The sequence below is a fragment of the Lygodium microphyllum genome, chromosome 9, assembly GCF_053477565.2.
Source record: "Lygodium microphyllum isolate KBCC chromosome 9, Lygodium_microphyllum_v1.1.10, whole genome shotgun sequence".
Lineage (NCBI taxonomy): Eukaryota > Viridiplantae > Streptophyta > Polypodiopsida > Schizaeales > Lygodiaceae > Lygodium > Lygodium microphyllum.
Window position 1 is genome coordinate 62,580,879 of NC_141143.1, and position 14,503 is coordinate 62,595,381.

The following is a 14,503-nucleotide window of genomic DNA, read 5'->3' on the forward strand; positions in this document are numbered from 1 at the left end:
TCCATGGATTTCTCTCATTTTTTGTTTCCCATGGCTTGCTCAAAAGAAGTAGGTTTTGGTTCCTGTATCACTTTGACTATATAGGCATGGTGAATGGCTGTAAATCCATCATATTTTAGCCTATCCACAGGAGACCTAGCTCTGGTAGACCTGCGAAAAGTAGGCTCACTTTCAGATGCTCTCAAAACATCCCTGGTCTTCTTTAATCCAGGTGTAACAATAGAATGAATACCCAACTCATCATCAATGCTCTGTTCTGAGCCATTGGATTCACCATCCACATAAGAGTGACCTACATTCACATCAAACATAGGCTGATCTACCTTCTCTTTTCCTTTTCGTGATACCTACATACCACTATCTGCATTGCTTTGAGAAGATTCTCCTGATCTCAATTTGCCTGTCCATGGTGAAGAATGTGACCCATTGCTAGAGGACACTCCAAGTCCACTAATATCTTGTGACTCCTGTTGTGAATTCTGTGCAACATTACCATTTTGTACATCTACATTATCAATCACATTTACTAGTTTATACCAGCTACTCATCTCATAAAAAACAACATCTCTACTCACTGTAAACTTACGAGTAGAAGGGTTATAGCATCTATACCCTTTCTACATGGAGTAACCAATAAAGATGCACTTCTCAGCTTTTGGATCCAACTTGGATCTCAACTCATCTGGCACATGAACATAGGCAATGCAACAAAAAATTTTCAGATGAGAAATATCTGGTTTCCTACCAGTATACCTCTCCTCTAGAAACATGCCATGTATTGCTGCAGTGGGAGTCCTGTTCATTATGTAGACTGTTGTAGCAACTGCCTCAGCCCAGTAAAAATCTGGCAAGTGTTTTTCATTGAGCATGGCATGAGATACCTCTCCAATATGCCAGTTTTTTCTTTTTGCAAATCCATTTTGCTGTGGGGTATGACTACATGAATATTGCTGCTTTATGCCATGCTCTTGCAAGAACCTTGCAAACTCATTTGAGAGGTACTCTCCCCCTCCATCTGACCTTAGGCATTTTATTTGCAGGCTTGTTTCTTTTTCAACCATAGCTTTAAGAGTTTTGAAATGCCCAAAAACTTCACTTTTCTTCTTCATAAAATATACCCAAACTTTTCTGCTATAGTCATCAATAAAAGTGACAAAATAATGACAGCCTCCAATAGATGCAGCTTTAGTAGTCCATACATCAGAGTGTATTAATTCCAATGGCTTCTTACTCTCTTGAACATGTCTAGGAAATGGTTTCCTTGCCTGTTTTCCAAATTGATAGGCTTCACATACCTTATGCATTTTTGCAATCTTGAATTTAGGCAATCCTGCAACAATATTTTGGGCCTGCATTGATTTTAGTCGCTGTACATTAACATGACCAATGCGTTTATGCTAGATATCAATATCTGCAACTACACCGGTCCCATGTGCAAACATTGCTGCACTCAATTCAGGCATGTTTGCATCCAACGTATACATTCTTCCCTTCTTATTTCCTTTTGCTATCAAACGACCTTTATTTTTCATATCCTCAACAAAGCATCCATGAGGATTAAATCTGACCTGCAAGCCCTGCTCAACCAACAGAAACCAGATTCTTGGTGATATTCGGGATATGAAATACATCTAACAGGTATTTCTTTTTCCTATCCTACATAGACAAAAGAATTTTTCCAATTTGCACAATAGGATGTGCAGTATCATCACCAGTCTCCACAAATCCTAGTTTTTCCATTTTCCTTGCATCCTGCATACATTCTGCATGACCTGTCATGTGGTTTGACGCACCTGAGTTAACATACCACACTTCGTTGCTTTCTTCTGCACTTGTCACTGAATTGTTCATGTGCTGCACCATAAACAAATGCTCATTTCTTTCATCACCCTGTCTACTAGAAGATGCATAATTCCCTTGTTGCAAATTTCCATTCATAATGTCATTTTGCTTTTTATAGCAGTCTTTAGCCATATGACCCATTTTACCACAGTAATAGCATTCAACATTGCTGTTTGCATTTTGGCCTCTTTGCCATCCACCACGACCTCTTTGGCTCCCCTTGCCTCTAGAGTTACCACGTCCTCCTCCATAGGACTGGTTTTCTTGAGTTTGCTGCATATTCTGATTTCTACCACGGCCTCCAGATCGGCCTCCTCTACCTCTGCCTTTACCTCTTCCAACGTTTGAGTAGAAGACAATTTCTTTTGAAGTTCCTCCTGAAGAAGATGCACCACCATTTCTCTGCTCCTCAGAAATTAGAAGAGCAATCAACTCCTCAAAATCAGGAAATCTTTCACGGATGGAAATGGATGTTCGGAACTGTGCATAATCCTTTCCTAGACCAATCAAGGTCACGGAAACTAAATCATCATCTTCGACTGGCGACCCAATGGAAGCAAGTGCATCTGCAATCTTCTTCACCTTCATGTGGTAGTCATTGATGCTCGTACTTTCTCTTTGCACATTGTGCAACTCTTGCTTGAGCTGCATTTTCCTGGCTTGCATATTGTGCTATACATTTTTGACAAAGTATCCCATGCCTCCTTTGGCGTACTTGCATCTTGAATATGCACAACCATAGAGTCTGAAATACTGATAGACTGCCAATACATAACTTTTCTAGCTCTCTTATGCCATGCTTTAAATGCCTGCATTTGCTGTTGGTTGGGAACATCAGGAAGAACTGGTTCTTCTTCATTTCCTGCAACAAATTCCCAATATCCTTTTCCCATAAGAAAATTCGTCATTCTAAACTTCCATGCTTGGAAGTTGTTCTTGTCAAGCTTTTCAGTAACAATCTGTGAAAGAGAATCAGACGCCATTATAGAGCACTGCAAAAAATTCTGTCACTGTTAAAAACACAGCTTCAGCCTCACAAGGGCAAATCTGCAAAACTGACGAAAGTGGTATTTGACCACATAGTCACTTCCTAGTGACGATTTTGCATCAACAGGCAACAAGGATGATTCTGTAACTCCCAATGTCTCTAAGCACAGGCATATGATGCAATTTCTACGGTAACTTTTCACCGACCTATAGAACAGTGGTCGCACAGCATAAAACAAGGCCTTTTCCTAAGTGCATGCAGAAAACTTCTACCTCCAAAACATGCCCTGAAATGGCCTCAAATAAAAAAAACAGAGCAACCAAGGGATAAAGCCCTCTCTCACAACATATACTGCCCCACACCGCGAAGAGTGGCACTCTTGCACTTTCCGGCTGTGCTACTTGCAGAGACTTGCTCCCAAAATAGAAAAATGAAAGCAACACTGGTCCTCTTACCAGAACACCGCGAACTTGGTTTACTTTCTTGAGCTCCTTACCACGAACAAGGCTCTGATACCATGTCAAGATTGTGGGAGAGAAGGAAGGAGTCTCACTTGTAGCTTTCTTGCTTGCACAATGGGGGAATACACACATAGGTGGAGGCTGAAAACAGTTTTTCTCTTCTTAGTTGTGTAAGCCAAAAGAACACTAGTACATAGAAATAGAAGAACCCTATATATGGGTCTCAAACCAAACTCAACTAACTAAGGTGGCATACTAATTGAGCCATGAACTAGAGTAGATAAGGATAGCTGTCATCTAGCTATTATTCATGGGCGGTGTACCAACCGCATCTGCAACTAACAAGTCGGTGACATAAATGCACAACGGTCACCCTGGATATCACGAGTGGAGCTCGATATCTCAACAAGGACTACCTGTCCAATTTAGTTGCAAGTATTAGGAAAGAGCTTATGGATGTGATTACAAAGCAACTACAGACGATGAAGGTGAATACTGCCAATATATCCACTCCTACGGGAGCTGGGAGAGATGTGATGCGTTCTAATACATGGTGCGGAAAGTGCCATCAAGTAAGACATTTAGCCACTAAATGTACCCGAAAGCCAACCATTCTTGGAGCCTTCTGTTCATACTATTTGAGGAAGAACCATATAGAGGATATTTTCTCTCTAACAGAGATGCATGAACAAAGATAGAAAGATAAAAACACAAGATTCAACTTGCTAGAATCCAAAATGACAATGCATGACATTGGACTAAAGGCTAGGGAGTTTGTTCCTAATTTTGGTCCAAGGAGGTTTCCCTCTCAAAGTTACAAAGGACGACAGGTTGGCGGTGGTCAAAGATCAAAGGTGGAATGTTATAGATGTGGAGAAAAGGGTCATATCTGCTCGAATTGTCCATACCCTAGAAGATTTGTGGATTACAAGCCCTTATGTAGCCATTGCAAAGGAGAAGGCCACACTGCAAAGGACTGTCCAAGTCTAGCCCCTGTCAAGGCCAATGCCACTAATAGCCAATAGAAGGCACAAGAGCTTGCCTCCAATTTGGTAGAGTTGGAAGTTGCCGCTATCACGCACACTAAGAAGAAGGAACCAGTTGTCCAAAAAGAGAACAACTTTCCTACCAAGACTGTGAAGTTCAACTTGCCAATAGAGGGACAAAGCAGTACAAGACAGAACAGTGCAGTATAGAGTACTGTATTGCCACAGAGAGTCGTAGAGACAGTCCTTGAAACAAGACCAGAGGTTCAGGAGATAGATGATACAGAAGCACCTTCAGAAACAGAGGAAGTGTCGATGTTGCCATTACTAGATGAAAAAGGAAAGATGAAAATGGGTGTAGCCCCATTCCCCAACAGGTTGGAGAAGCCCATGGATCCTATCAAAGAATATGACTTGGTAAAAGACCTAGACACTTTTAAACCAAACTTAACATTTTGGCAATTGTTGATGCTGTCTCCTAGCTGTTGCTGAAAGAAATTCAAAAGCATCTTGACTTGAAGATGTGGATTAAGAATTGCTCATTCAATAGCGACCAAGACCAATAAGGCCCCAGAGCCTGTAAAGGAAGTAGATGTGGCTAACACCTTCCTAGATCCTAGAACCCCAGAGATTAGTGTATGGATAGAAGGATGCTTTATTTCAAATGCATTGATTGATGGAGGCTCATTAGTAAACATAATGACGGATGTGACAATGAAGGACATGTGCCTACAAGGTATGCAACCTACACGGTGGCTTATTAGATTGGCAGATCAGAGCAGAATCACTATTGACTGACATATTTGGTGGTCAAACAAAATTCTTATGGGACCTCATACCCTCTGCTATTGGGAAGACCTTGGCTCTTTGAAGCAAGAGCCAGGACAGACTGGTTCAAAGGCACCCTAACCCTAGGCAGAAGACCCAACAAAGTGGTGTTGAAATTGTATGGATCGCAAAAAGACAATGGATCCACATCCATTGAAGTCATAACAGAATCCTCCAACGATTAACAAATGGTACATTAGGAGACGAAGAGGCTGTTAAATAGATTTTTCCCAAGAAAACAGAGGCACAATCCCTAATAGTGGGCACTGTAAGCCAACTACCGAAGGAAGCAAAGTCTTTGTCCATGGGAGAATACCTCCTGCCTCAACTAGAATTGAAATTTGAAATCACCTCTGACAGCGAGATAGAAGCATGGATGTACTGTTCTCCCTATTACATGGCAGTCGCAAAGTCAGAAGCACAGATAGAGCCAGAGAAAGAAGCAGAAGTAGAAGCAGACGCAGAGGCAGAAGATCTATTCTTCTCTTACAGAGCCTCTACAAAAGCAGAGACAGAGCCTCTAGAGGAAGAGGATGAAAATGATGAGGAAGAAAACAAAGCAGGTTATGAAAGTGTTCCTTCAATAGCAGATGATCTTGTTGATGTCCCTGCAGAGACATTAGAGGCCGAAGATCTCGAGGTATTGGATGGAATGACCATGGTTCCATTTGGGTTGACCAATGGATCACAAAGTATGCAGAATCTGCATAAGAAATGGGTCAAAGGCATGAAAATTAAGTTCACTAGTTGCTCTTGTTGCCCTGACTAGTCACTCTGGAGAAAAGATGATGATGATGCCCCTTGTTAACAGAAGCCAGAGCCATCATAGCCATGGCTTATAGAGGGTCCGTGCTATGTGAAATTCCTAGACGCATCCTCTGAAGATGAATCCCTAAGTCTAGAAGAATCACCGATCACACAGAAGAAAATAAAGCTCTAATACCCTTCCAAGAATCTCAAGAGAAAAATGAGTCATCTGTTCAGAAGGAGGACACTGGTTTTAGTGGAACATCAGACGATGACACTACTCCCTTGAAAGAGTCAGACCTCTATCAAGAAGAAATCCGTGGGACATTTATCCGCGAAGTAGAAGGTGAAAGGCAAGTGATGTTCTTGGATACTGATGGTATTGAACGTCACCTGAAAGTGGGTCTTAATCTTTGAGAAGAAGAACTAGTGATCCTACGAGACTTACTAAAGGAGAACTTAGACGTGTTTGCTTGGTCGTACAAAGACCTAAAGGGGATTTATCCCATAGTATGCCAACATCACATTAACCTGGAGCCTGATGCCAAACCTGTGAGGTAAATATAAAGGCATATGAATCCTAATTATTTTGCTCTGGTGAAGGCTCAATTATTGAAGCTACTTGAAGCCGAGTTCATTTATCCCATGGCTAACAGTGAATGGGTTTTGCCCATTGTGGTAGTACCCAAGAAGAACATGAAACTTTGAATATGTGCGGACTTTCGTAAGTTGAACTCGAAGATGAAGAAGGATCATTTCCCTATCCCTTTCACAGACCAATTGTTGGAGCCATGAGCTCTATTCCCTCTTGGATGGATTCAACAGATATAACCAAGTCCAAATCACATAAGAGGACCAATTGAAAACAACCTTCACCACAGAATGGGGGGCCTATGCCTATAGAGTGATGCCATTTTTGGGCTCTGTAATGCTCCTGCCACCTTCCAATGAGTAATGATGGCTGCCTTCCAAAATCATCTGCATGATTTCATTGAGGTATATCTTGATGACTTCTGTGTCTATAGCTTAACACGTGAGCATTGGGGACACCTAGATTAATGTTTTGACATATGCCGAGAGTATGGGATTTCTCTCAACCCCTACAAATGTGTATTTGGCGTCTCATCAGGAGTTCTTTTGGGCCATATTGTCTCTACACAAGGGATTGCAATAGATCCTGTGAAGATTGGGAAGATTGCTACCTTGACAACACCAACAAACCTCAAGCAACTGAGAGGATTTCTTGGCCATGTGGGCTACTATAAAAGATTTATTGCACATTTTGCCACCAAGGCAACCCCTTTGCACAAGATCCTAAGGAAAGATGCAGATTTCCTTTGGACTGATGACTGTGAAGAAGCCTTTAATACCCTAAAATAGTGCCTTATCCAAGCATCTAACTTGCAGTCTCCTGACTGGACGAAGGAGCTTCATGTGCACACATATGCATCAGTTGAAGGGCTAGGTGCTGTCTTATGTCAAAAGGGTCCCTCTAAATTAGATCAACCAATATATTATGCAAGCTAGAAGGTCACTGATAGAGAATGGAATTACACAGTGACAAAGCTTGAGTGCTTGGCAATGGTGTTTGCACTAGAGAAGTTTTGACACTATCTATTATCAATGCATTTCAAGTTCTACATGGACCATGAAGCCTTGTCCTTCCTGATGAACAAATCAGATGCTAAAGGATGACTGATGAGATGGTTGCTCCTATTCCAAGAGTTCAATTTTGAAGTGGTCACTAAGCTTGGCCGTTCCCATGTCCTAGCCAATCATCTGCCCACAGATCCCTCAAACTGCAGAAGAGGAACATGATGAACCAGACCTTCTTGATGCTTCCCTATTTCTAGTTGAAACAATTATTCGCTAGTATGCAGATATAGCCAACCTCCTGGCAACTCAACAGTATCCTCGTGGTATCCCAAGCCATGAGAAAAATAAGCTTTTGTTAGAATCATCTCCCTACACCTTGCTAGGCGGTGCACTGTACAAGAGAGGTAAAGATGAAGTGTTGCGAAGATGTGTTGCAGGAGAAAAAATCGGCATAGTATTGAAAGCATGCCATAATGAACCATGTGGTGGACACTACTTTGTGGGAGAAGCAACAGCTAGGAAGGCTTTGTTAGAGCAGGATACTGGTGATTGACCTTCCACAACGATGCATATGACTACTGCAAGAGATGCAATGCTTGTTAGTGAATGTGGAAACCCACCAAAATAAGTGCCATGCCACTGCAACCTATTCTTCCCCTAAAGCCATTTAAGAAGTGGGGGATGGATTTCATGGGTCCCATGGATCCACCTACCAGATGGAAGCAGAATAGATACATCTTAGTATGTACGGATTATGTCACAAAGTGGTGTGAAGCTAAAGTTTTGAAGCGGGATGATGGTAACAATGTAGCCCTATTCATGTATGAAAATATTATCACCTGTTTTGGCAGTCCCCTCGAGTCGGTAAGTGACAGAGGCATTCATTTCCTTAACAAGATAATTTTGTGAGAGAGAATGTACTTACAGGAGAGATTGACTTGGTATATGTCAGCACACATGATCAGATAGCTGACATTTTCACAAAGGCACTGGGTGCAGAGAAGCTTCGAAAGTTCTGAAGCTTACTTGGAGTTGCAGAGATAGAGCTGAGCTTGAGGGGGAGTGTTGAGATGGCAAGCTCAACATGTGTGGACATTGATGATGGACCACCTGGATAGATAGGTCCGCACATCTACACTTAGCACATTGGTGGTCATTATGATACTCACATGACCACTGACTTATCACTTATTATATTTAGTTTGTTACACCTACCTACAGCTGGCAAAGATATAGCACCAGTCAATTAGTATAGTCTGTTATGCACTATTTGACTTAGTAGGACACTTTCCTTTATGTTGTATCTTATCTATACTTTTTTTATATTGTATAGTGTGTGGAAGAAGAAGAAATGAGCAAGAAAACGTTTTTAGCCTCCATCTCTCTTCTTGTGTTCTTGAGTGAGCTTCCTCTTGTGTATACACTGTGTGTTTGGTGCAGCAGCTCAAGTAAGTCCTCCCACCACACGATTCTTGACAATGCAGCCAAACACCTTAAGATACCTAATGACAGGCTTGTGCCCCATACAGCTTCTCATAGGGATTTACATCATGAATCTCAGTCATTATAGGAGTTCTATTCAGCACATAAACAACAATAACCACTACTTCAGCCCAATAAGCATTTGGCAAACTCTTTTCATTAAGCATTGCCCTTGTTGATTCCATAAGCACACGATTTTTCATCTCTGCTACACCATTATGCTATATGATGTATAACTACAAGTAAGATGTCTTTTTATACCATATTTGGCAAGATACATGTCAAACTCTCTAGATACATATTCTTCACCTCCATCTAATCTTAAACATGAGATATAACACCCCAGTTCATTTTCAGCATGCTTTTTGAAGTCTTCAAAAGTATCAAACACCTCATCTTTGTGTTTCATAATGTATAGCCATGTGTATCTACTGAAATCATCAATGAAAGAGATATAATATCGAGCACCACCGAAAGAAGCATTATGAGACGGACCCCATACATCCGAGTGTACTAATTGGAATGGATGAGAACTATTCCTTACATGTCTCATAAAAGGAAACCTTGCTCATTTTCCGAATTGACAAGCAGAGCATACTTGTCCAAGATCATTGTATTTGAACTTACATAACCCAAGTACAACCTCTTAGGTAACCCAAGTACAACCTCTTTTTGCTGCATAGATTTTAGCTTTTGAGAATTTACATGGCCAATATGTTTATGCCAAATTTCAATATCCCGTACAACTCCATCATCATGGGCAAACACGGCTGCCTTCAATTCCAAAATAGATGCATCCAACATAAACATTATACCATCCCTTCTACCTTTAGCAATCAATTTGTAGTCATTACCATATTCCTTGATAAAGCATCCATCCTTATTGAATCTAACTTGTAGATTCTGCTCTGCCATCTGTTCAATCGACAAAATATTTTTAGTGATCGATGGTACATGAAGCACATCATGTAGACTTTTTTTCTTACTATCAAGAATAAGCAATGGGACCACACCTGTATGCTGAATATCATGTTGGGTATCATCCCCAGTGCAGAACATATGCATGAGAACCTACAACCAACTCATCAAATCATTCTCTGTGGGTGTCATATGATTAGAGGCCCATGAATCTATGTACCTTTCTCATCTCTGCCTTACTTAAGCACATTCTTTGATACATGCTGCATAGCAAACAACCTGCCTCCTTGATCATCCTCAACACCACTGGAAGATGCATAATTTCCATGTTGTTTGTCTTTTTCTTTCATGTATGCTTGCTTCTTATGACAATATTTGGCAATACGCCCATATTTGCCACAATAATGACACTCTTTGTCCCAGTCAGATTGCTCATTTGGCTGCCAAGATCCACCACCTCTGCTTCTAGGTGATCTTCCCCTACCTCTAAAACTTCCAGATCCTCACTAGCCTTGCATATTCAATCTATTCCATGCATTTTGCTACTGCTATCCATAGGTATTTGGAGTGTCTCCTTGACCTCAAAAAACACCACGGCCTTTTCCATCTATGCCACGCTGGCTAGAGCAGAGAACATTGTCTCTACCTTGAGATGAACTGGAACCTATGGTAAGACCAAGATTTACTTCTTCATGCAACAGTAATGCAAGCAACTCAACCCAATTAGGGGGTTCTAGTCTTACAAAAATAGAAGTATTAAATTCCTTATACTCCTTGCCAAGCCCATTCAATGTCACTGCAATCATATCATCCTATGAAACACTAGACCCAATAGTAGCCAATTGGTTAACTATGGTCTTTATCTCCATCGTGTATGTTTGAATGCTCCTGCCATTTGTGGACATATTATTAAATTGCTGCTTAAGCTATATCTTCCTTGCATGTGTGACATTACCATAATTTTTCATGAGTGTATCCCAAACATCTTTTAAGGAACGACAACTGGTAATCTAAATAGCCATTGAATTAGAAATGCACAAAGAGAACTGATGTAGTACTTTGCTAGCTCTTTCCGACCATTGTAGCTCTTCGTTTGGATTCCTTTTAGGTAATTCGGGTTCAACTTCAGTCCCCATGCATAAATCCCAAAATCCTCTATCAATCAAAAAATTCTGCATCATGAACTTTCATAGTGCAAAGTTCTTGTTATCAAGCTTATCATTGACAATTTGGGTGATGTTATCAGTGCCCTAAGCATTTGCCATATTGCAGCACTCAGTTTTTAATCAATGTTTGACTCCCCGCAAACCAAGATGTCTTACTGACCAATTTCAATCTTCAACTTTTATGATAGTTTTTTGCAACGAAATCCTTGCTAAAATTACAATATTTCAACCCACAAACATGTCAGATATATCCACAATTAAGTGGCACATCATATAGGTACATCAACCAATTCAGAGAACATGTAGTTGTTGCATACCCTATGTATACCCAATTTTACTAACAGTACAAAAACTAGTAAATGACCAGCAGCCTTTTCTCAGTCAAAACAAAGATATGTATGTGTTAAACATGCCCCAAAACATCCTAGACATTTTCCACTATATGCAAGAGTCCATACATTACCTTTCGGGTACACTGTAGTACATGTATAGCAAGTACAAATGCCAAATATCTTCTCGATTGATAATAGTTAGCTAGTATGCAGCCAAAACAAGGGCAATCCAAGCTCAAAAGCTTCCCAAATCATAGCATACATTGCCAACACGTAGAGACCAAGACATGATCATACCGACATTCATACATGCCTTGTCTTCAAGAACCAATGTCATATAGCTCTTTTACTGTTCATGTACAACTAATAATCATGTCAATGTAGTTTATTTTCAACACCAAAAATCAGCATTCAATGCTCTTTTCAATTCATACAACATCCAACATACATATGCCCATAATCAAAGTCCACAGATACTATCCAATGTCATAGATTGCTTCAAGAAGTAATAAATGTTTGTTGTCCATAGTTCATGATAGATTTCCAGTCTGTTAAAACCTTCCAAATCTGAGCATTTGGCACTCCAAAACCATGCTCAAATACATGAGAATAAGGTCATATACATTGTTAAGATGAAAGCCACTAGTGCTCTGGAACCACCTGTTGTTTACTGCAGTAAACAGCTAGTCTACAAAGGTCTGTGCTAAATATCTCAAAATCTGTGAAGAATTTGAAAATTTTTTCTTTTGCAAAGTTGTAGATCACATTGAAACGGTCAATTATCATGGGTAGTTTCTCCAAAATCCATTATTTGTAGCAAGATATGGCTTGTGCAAAAAAATAGGCTACATGCATAGTCTCTTTTGATGACCTTTTTTTAGATCTAATGTCTTTGATGTCAAATGGCCACTCACAAGTGCTCAATGAAACCTTATGAAGCTCCCAAATAAGCCATAGCAAGCTCTTGCACAAGCACAAAGCATAAACCCTAATGCATACCTTGACAGAACAATGGCAACCTTTCTTCTTCAGCAGAGGCTCTTATCTTCAAGCTCTAGATCCAGACTCCTTCAATGCCATGCTCCAAAGAACCCATTCATGTTGGCTCTGATACCATGTTCAAAGATAAGAGAGACAAAGTGGAGCCCCAAAGAGAGAGCAGTCATCTCATCTCATTCATCTTCATTATTCAATCTCTACTAACATGAAAGATATAGTACAACTAGGTTACCACTAACCATAACTGTGGTTAGGTCAACACCGACTTATTTAATGTTGACTAGGTCAACATTGACTTATTTAATGTCCCCCACATGAGTATAATTGGATACAGCAGTAGGTAATGTCAATCACACACACATACATATGAGCAATTGAGCTTGAAGTTTCAACAGCTAGGGCCTAGGCCACTAGAGCATTAGTTGTTCATGCTGTCTAGCTGGTTGTACAGAAGTAGGAGGCTCGTAAAAGATCACACTGTGTATCTCAATCACCTCTTTAGTTTACTTATGTATCTTTTTCTCATGAAAAATGATATCATGGCTATAAATAACCTTGCAAGCATGCAGATTCCATAGATGATAGCCCATCTCACCTACATCCCCATAACCAAGAAAGATGCATTTTATAGACTTAGGATCCAGGTTATTGTACTTGTCCTTGGAAAATTGGTAGAATACCTCACAACTAAAGATGTGCAAATGAGCATATGATGGAGTTTTCCTAATTTAGACCTCCTTTACAATTTGGCAAGTAATCTAGCAATCAATACTAGTGTAAGGGGACTAGTTAATCAAGTTTATGGAAGTAGTAACTACCTTAGCCCAAAAGTGATGTAGTGAGCTTGCTAGGATAAGCATACTATGGACTCTCTCTTGAATCATCCTATTCATGCATTCTCGATAGCAATACCATTCTAGGGAGGGATGTAAGGGGCAGTCAAATGATGCTTAATACCCCGCTCATTACAAAAATGTTCCAAAGCTTTTGAGGCATACTTACCCCCAGTATCAAATATTAGGCATTTCAACCTATATCCAAACAAGTTCTCACCAAGAGCAAGCCAATGTGGAAAGGTAGACAAGACATTTGATTTCTGCTTAATAAGATAAGTCCCAAACCTTATGTGAGTAATCATCAATGAATGTGACAAAGTACTTCGCACCTAGCAAGACTGATAGGGCATGGGACATACATTCGAATGAACAAGAGTCAAATCCTCACCCATGTGCTTCATGCCTTATGCGTACTACGTATCTACTTGCCATATAAATAATTATCACAAGACTCAAAACACTTATAGTCTAGGAGCAAAAGATATTGCAAACTAGTAAGCATTTTCATTCCTTTCAAGTACATGTGCCCAAGGCAACAATGCTAAAGAGATACATGTGGAACTATAGCCACAACCAAAACATGGTCAAATTACCCAGATATAAGTAAAGGATAGAGGGTACTAGGCTTAGCAGTCATGCAATAATAAGATTTCCACATGTATTCTTCGGACCTCGACAAGAATTAGGGATTTTGTTTCTCTCTCAGATAATGATACCATGCTCTGATACCATGTGAGAGTGTGCAACTAAAAGGAATAGAAACACAGAGACAAAGGAACAAAGGGAGAGATTGCAAGGAAGAAGAATGAAATCTATACTAAATAAGAAAGAATGATGATACAAATGGAAAAGCAAGAGAAGACAAATCAGTCAATGTACACATCCAGCAATATCAATGAGGATACCAGATCAAGCTGATGATGATGGCAGTATACCGGAGATGGAGAAAGATTACAAAGTCGGAGTGTGCACCTATCAAGGAAGGAGAAGGATGAATGAATGTGCCAACTGAGTAGGGGAGGCTATAAATAGACCAATATCTAGAAATCTGATAGACCTAAAATGTAGGGCCAAAGACCAACATTTGGTAAGAGTGCAAGAAATGCTTTAAAATTTTTTCAAAAAGGGTGGACAATGTCTGGCAAGTGTAGACAGATTGTGGGAGCAATAACTACTCAAAAAATGCATGAAAATTTGCAATGAGCTATCTCCTCCATCAAAATAAGTGACATATATGTCAGAGCTCCTAAAGTCCTCATTTGGCTTAGACTAAGACTCACAGCAAGAGATGACAAGGCATGACAAACATGAATGCTATCATG